We start from the raw sequence: 6,000 nt of genomic DNA on the forward strand, positions 1-6,000 counted from the left end.
GCGGGGGCGCGGTCGCCCTAGGACGGGGAGCGGGGAGGGCTGGCCAGGGAGTGGGATGGTCAAGAGGCCTCTGGAGCTTGCTGAGAGGTGACTTAAGGCCTTGGTCTTCGACCTGGAGTGCCCCTTCCTGGAGGGCACGTGAAGATTTTCGTGGTGCCATGAACATACAAAGTTTTTACATAATTCAACTTTAAGTTCTCTTTCCTAAAATTGATTTGCAGAGAAGTCGCTAGTAGTCACAGTTCTCATTTTCGTCCTCCCCTTGCCCAGTGGCCCTTCTCCCATCCAACAAAAGACAAGTATACCTCTCCCCTCTAAAAATCTTACTAAAATATGTTGCCACGAGGAATAAAACCCCCAGGGGACAAACTGTCCATTAGATAGCTCAAGGTACCAGAAACACCTACCTAGCATCACAGGAGAAGTCCTTCTAATACGTTTTACTGGTTGGTCATTATTTATGTGACTTTCATGGGCTGTATGAATTACAATTGTAATGATAATCCAGAAGGAAAAAAAATTATAGCAAGAGGAAAGAAAAAAATATTAAGTATAAATTTATATATGTATTTTTTAAATACACTCTTTTTTTAAAGAACGGTTTAGATTCACAGCAAATCTGAGGGGTACAGAGATTCCTCCTAAACTCTCTGTCCCAACCACATGCATAGCCTCCCCCATTATCAATATCCCCCACCAGAGTGGTACATGTTACAACTGATGAACCTACATTATCACCCAAAGACCACAATTTACATGAGGGTTCCCTCTTGGTGTTGTACATTTTATGGGTTTAGACAAATGTATAATGACATGTCTCCACCATTATAGTATCATACAGAGTAGTTTCACTGCCCTAAATTTTTCTGCTCTGCCTACCTGTGAAGTGGAATAGTGTTATATATGTATTTTTATTGCAATGAAGTGTGCTATTGCACTGGATAAAAGATTTTCAAGCAAAAAAAAAAAAAATTATACTACGATAACATTCTGTGGAACCGAAATATGAGTTAGGAGAAAAAAGAGGGAAAACAAGCAAGTTAAAAAGTAAATTGTTGGGCTTCCCTGGTAGCGCAGTGGTTGAGAATCTGCCTGCCAATGCAGGGGACACGGATTCGAGCCCTGATCTGGGAAGATCCCACATGCCGCGGAGCAACTAGGCCTGTGAGCCACAACTACTGAGCCTGCGCGTCTGGAGCCTGTGCTCCGCAACAAGAGAGGCCGCGATAGTGAGAGGCCCGCGCACCGCGATGAAGAGTGGCCCCCGCTTGCCACAACTAGAGAAAGCCCTCGCACAGAAACGAAGACCCAACACAGCCAAAAATAAAAAATATAAAAATAAATAAATTAATTTAAAAAAAAAAAGAATGAGGAAGAAGGTGGTCTTTTAAAAAAAAAAAGTAAATTGTTTATTTTGTTCGTGTAATTTTCATCGGATAATGGTGGGTATCAAATCATTCCGGTATTTCCAATCCATTGGATATCTTTTAAGGACTTACAGCTTTACTATCAGAGGTTTACAATAACCAGTTGTTTTTAAAAATATTTACAATTAATCCAAAAATTAAAACCTTTGTGACTATTTAAAATTATAACGAGAAAATGCATGGTGGGAAGCCATTCAGTGTTTATAGCCTGGCCTCCAGCATTATGAGAATACAGCTGAAACGGAAAGGGCTGGGTTTTGAAGATGACACAGCTCTAAAAAGCTTGGAGGCAGTGCGAAGGAAGTTTTGTGCAACTCTTGGCAGGAATAAGGGTTAGCAAGGCCTCCGCGGTTCACTGCTGCTAAGAAGGCGCAGCAGTCCTGGTCGCCCCACCATGAGGTAGAACAGCAGTCCCCAACCTTTTTGGCACCAGAGACCGGTTTCGTGGAAGACAATTTGAACATGGGGCGGGGGGGGCAGAGGGGGGCGGTAATGCAAGTGATGGTTCAGGCGGTAATGCGAGTGATGCGGAGCGGCAGATGAAGCTTCGCTCTCGCTAGCTGGCCACTCACCTCCTGCTGTGTGGCCGGGTAGCGGTCTGCGCCCTGGGGGTTGGGGACCCCTGAGCTAGAATAGACGTCTCTATGGTCAAGTAAGCATAGAGCCGTTCCTCTCTTCCCCACCTGGTGGGGCTGCGCATGAGCAGTAGCCGCAGTATGGGAAAGATGGAGGAAGAGCGAAGAAGGAAGGTCCCTTTGGTTCCAGAAAACCTCCTGAAAAAGAGGAAGGCTTATCAGGCCCTCAAAGCCACCCAGGCAAAGCAGGCGCTTTTGCACAAGAAGGAACAGAGGAATGGAAAAGGGCTCAAGTTTAAGCAACTAGAATGGTTCCTACATGATTCCTGGCAGCAGCTATGTGACAGGGTGTGCCTCAGACGACTAGAAGTGAAACCTCATGGCTTGAAAGTGCCAGATAAATATTCTTTGGCCTTTGTTGTATGCATCCAAAGGATTAATGGGGTGAGTTCACTGGTGCAGAGGACCATTGCAAGACTTCCCTTGAATAAGATTTTCAGTGGTGTCTTTGTGAAAGTAACCCCTAAAACCATAAAAACGCTTTGGATAGTGGAACCTTATATGACCTGGGGATTTCCAAATCTGAAGTCTGTTTGGGAACTCATCTTGAAACGTGGACAAGCCAAGGTCAGGAACAAAACCATCCGACAGACGACACAGAGATTGAGGAGCACCTGCGGAAGTTTGGTTTCATTTGCTTTGGGAGACCTCATTCATGAAATTGCCTTCTTGAGGAAGAATTTTCAGTCGATCTCAGGGGTTTTGCGCCCTTTCCAACTCTCAGTGGCCCATCAGGCTACCAAGAATAGAGTGGGTTTCCTCAAGGAGGTGGGCTCACCTGGCTATCGAGGAGAAAGCATCAGTCAGGTCATCCGGCAGCTGAACTAAACCCAGAATATCTGAAAGCACAGTGCATTTGGAAGCATGTGTTTTTGTTTTATGGAATTGTTACCCAGTATCTTCAAAAAAGATTATTTTCTACTATATCTTCAGAAACTGGAGGGGAAGTGTCAGGGAAAAGATGGTGCTAGTCATGGCAGGCACTTTTCATCCCACCTCAGGTCCAAGGAAACATTCCTGTGTATTTCCGGTGTTGGTCACCATCCACCTCTGAAACCAGCAAAAGACTCATGCCATGAAGGAGGCATGCTTTGTCACATCTTCTATCCTGGGGTTTAATGTTGGTGAATGAATACCCAAGCATGAATACAAGACAGTAGTTGACCAACCCCAGGGACATATTTGGACCTAGGGGTTCCTAAGGCCTTGTTTTGGAAAGAATTTTAAGTACAATTAGAGAGAAGAGCACAAAAGCAGTGCTCGGTTGTCTCTGCTGTGAGTCCATGTTCTAACTTCAGTGACAGCGTTGTGAGCTCTCAGACTTACACAGAGCTCTAAGTGTATCTGATGGCTTCCTTATCCTTGCCTGCAGCTGGCTTAATGCTTTTCTTTAGCTCAGGATTTTAACCTGTTCTTGGATCTATGAGAAGGGAAGGACGCTTTCCCCAGGAAAACATGCAGAAACTCCAATTCTCTCTTGGAAGTTTAGAGTATTTGTAGACCCTACTCAGGGACCCATGCACCTTATGTGAAGAAGTCCTGCACTATCAGGATTGGTCACCCAGGCTCTGACCTTCCCAGTCTCTTCTGGTTCCGTGTCCTATGGAAGACCAAAGCTTACCAAGGTAGTTTTTTCTCTTCAAGCCAAATGAGTGTTTCCTTTTAAAACACGGTGGTAGATTACTGAGTCCCTGTGCCATCTATGACTCAGGGAAATGCCCACCATTTAGTTCTGCTGGGTTTCAGGATGGAATTTTCTGGTTTCCCTGATGATCTGTCTTCTTCTTAAACCCAAATCAGGAAAGAGTGAACCATTTTCTTGGTTTGGCATGGATGAAATTAGCACTATTTGGTCTTTTAGGCTGCAGGCAAGCAGCTTAATTGGACCCTTTCCTTATATATTCTAGACTCCAGAAGTATTGCCATCTACTCTGCAAGTAATAATGTAGACCAACACTCCTGGAGATGTTAGACCTAAATAGAGGGTCTGACCCTGCTGTGTTTGTCATCAGTGCCCACCCCTAAATGGGCCTTCCCTCTGCTCCTGTCACTCACTTAGTTGCCTCAACTTGCCATCTAAGCAGTTGGTGAGGGTGTGCCAGGCCCAGCTTAAGAGCTGAAAACATGCTTAACTATTGTGTCCCCTGGTCCTTTAAGATCAGCTCTGCTGCAGTTTTGGTTCATGGGGCGCCCAAACATGTTACTGAGCCCAAGCTCATACTGCTCGCCGCTCAACAGGCCAATAAATGGAGAGACGAGTTGTTGGGACAAGGAATAGCCACTTTATTCAGAAAGCCAGAAAACTGAGAAGATGGCGGGCTCGTGCCCCAAAGAACCATCTTGCCTGAGTTAGAATTCAGGCTTCTTTTATACTGAAAGGGGAGGGCGTAAAGTCAAACACTTCCTGGTTCCTGTCAGCCTCCGGAGGGAATGTGTTATTCGTTCACAGGTGAGCCTGGTCAGCTAAACAAAGGTATTTTAGCTTAAGGCTCATTACCTGGGAGGCAGGGCTCCCAGAGATTGGCCGTTATGTATAATTTAAGCTTATAGGCAACATCCCTTTACTGATTAACTTGTAATAGAATACAAAATGTTCTTCCCTATTACGAACATAGCTGTGAGATTGAATTGGAGGTATTAACAGTGCCTTAAAATGTGCCAGATTATGAGGTAATTAAATTGGTTGGCTCAAGAGTTAACCTGCCAGGATTAGATGTTACAGATGTTACCCTGATACTGTGAAACATCGTAAAATCAGATGACTTTAAAATGATGTATCAAAAAGTCATGGAAAAAGAGCAGCTGTGAGTGTGGAAGCCCAGGGCTTATATCCTGGATCTGTCTTATACTAAACATGGGAATGTTTCCAGTCTTGCCTGTAAAATGGGGCTAATATAGTCAAGCCTGTCTGCCTCACATGGTTAACAGTACTAAGGAAAATAACAGTTTTTAACTTAGAATTCTATATAAATAAAGGAGGTTATAAAAATTATTACTAAAAGTATGGTGAGAAAATTTAGATATCTACTTAAAGTTTTTCAAAATTATGTTGAGTGTACATATTCAAAAGAGCTTGAGTATTACTGAATTAAGGAGAGTAATTACGCTGCAAGACAAAACAGTCCAGTGCAAGGAGGCAGGGCTCTGAGCTGTGGAGCCTGACCTGATAGAAGTGCCTGCCCCTCTGTGAACCTGTTTCCTCAAATGGACAGTAAGGAGATTGGATATGATTCTGCTGCTCCCTGTTTCTTGAGTCACTAACTGGGTGGGTCAGGCCATTTGGAATGTAACATCTCTACCAATAATAACACCATTAGCAGCAATAATAAAACCCTCTACAATTTTTTGAATGATTAATGTGGACTTACATGCATCATCTCTATAACCAAGTGTCTGCCCCTCTCACACAGGGTAATTCATGCTATTCATTCTTTTATCAGTCACCAGTGTCTACCGTATGCCTCACCCTGTTCAGGGCAATGCCAGAAAAGGGAAGAAAAGAGGTGTGTCTTCTGCCCAAGGAATCTCAAAGACAGAATAGCCAGATCCATAGACAACCAACTTTAATAAAGGACCAGACAGAAGCACCAAATACAAGTGCACTCAGCCATGCTGGTTAGAGCTGAAAATGGGGAACAATTATTTCTGACCAGGGGATTGAAGTATTTTGTACTGGAGTTAGGCCTTGAAAAACAAAGAAAAAGAAAAAGAAAAATTTGACGAGGGAAGAGCATTCCCCAGACAGTGGGAGCTCTATGTGCAGAAGCACAGAGGCAAGAAAACACAAGTCTCCTGGGAGAAAGGTATGTTGGGTGGAGCACAGGAGACAAGGGGTGTGGCAGGAAAGGAAGAGCCAGTAATCAGGGAACCCTTTGTGAAGGGCCTTGTGTGCCAGGCTAGAGTTGGGAGGGGTGCTGACCAGGAAAGGGAGATGAGCA

The 6,000-nt window shown here is 44.2% G+C and overlaps 1 pseudogene; it reads left to right on the forward strand.

The window, feature by feature from the left end:
• Positions 1-2,125: 2,125 nt before the first annotated feature.
• LOC133098354 (large ribosomal subunit protein uL30-like) lies at positions 2,126-2,890 on the forward strand (annotated as a pseudogene).
• The last annotated feature ends 3,110 nt before the right edge of the window (positions 2,891-6,000 follow it).

This window comes from Eubalaena glacialis, chromosome 9 (genome assembly GCF_028564815.1).
Source record: "Eubalaena glacialis isolate mEubGla1 chromosome 9, mEubGla1.1.hap2.+ XY, whole genome shotgun sequence".
In the NCBI taxonomy this organism is placed as follows: domain Eukaryota; kingdom Metazoa; phylum Chordata; class Mammalia; order Artiodactyla; family Balaenidae; genus Eubalaena; species Eubalaena glacialis.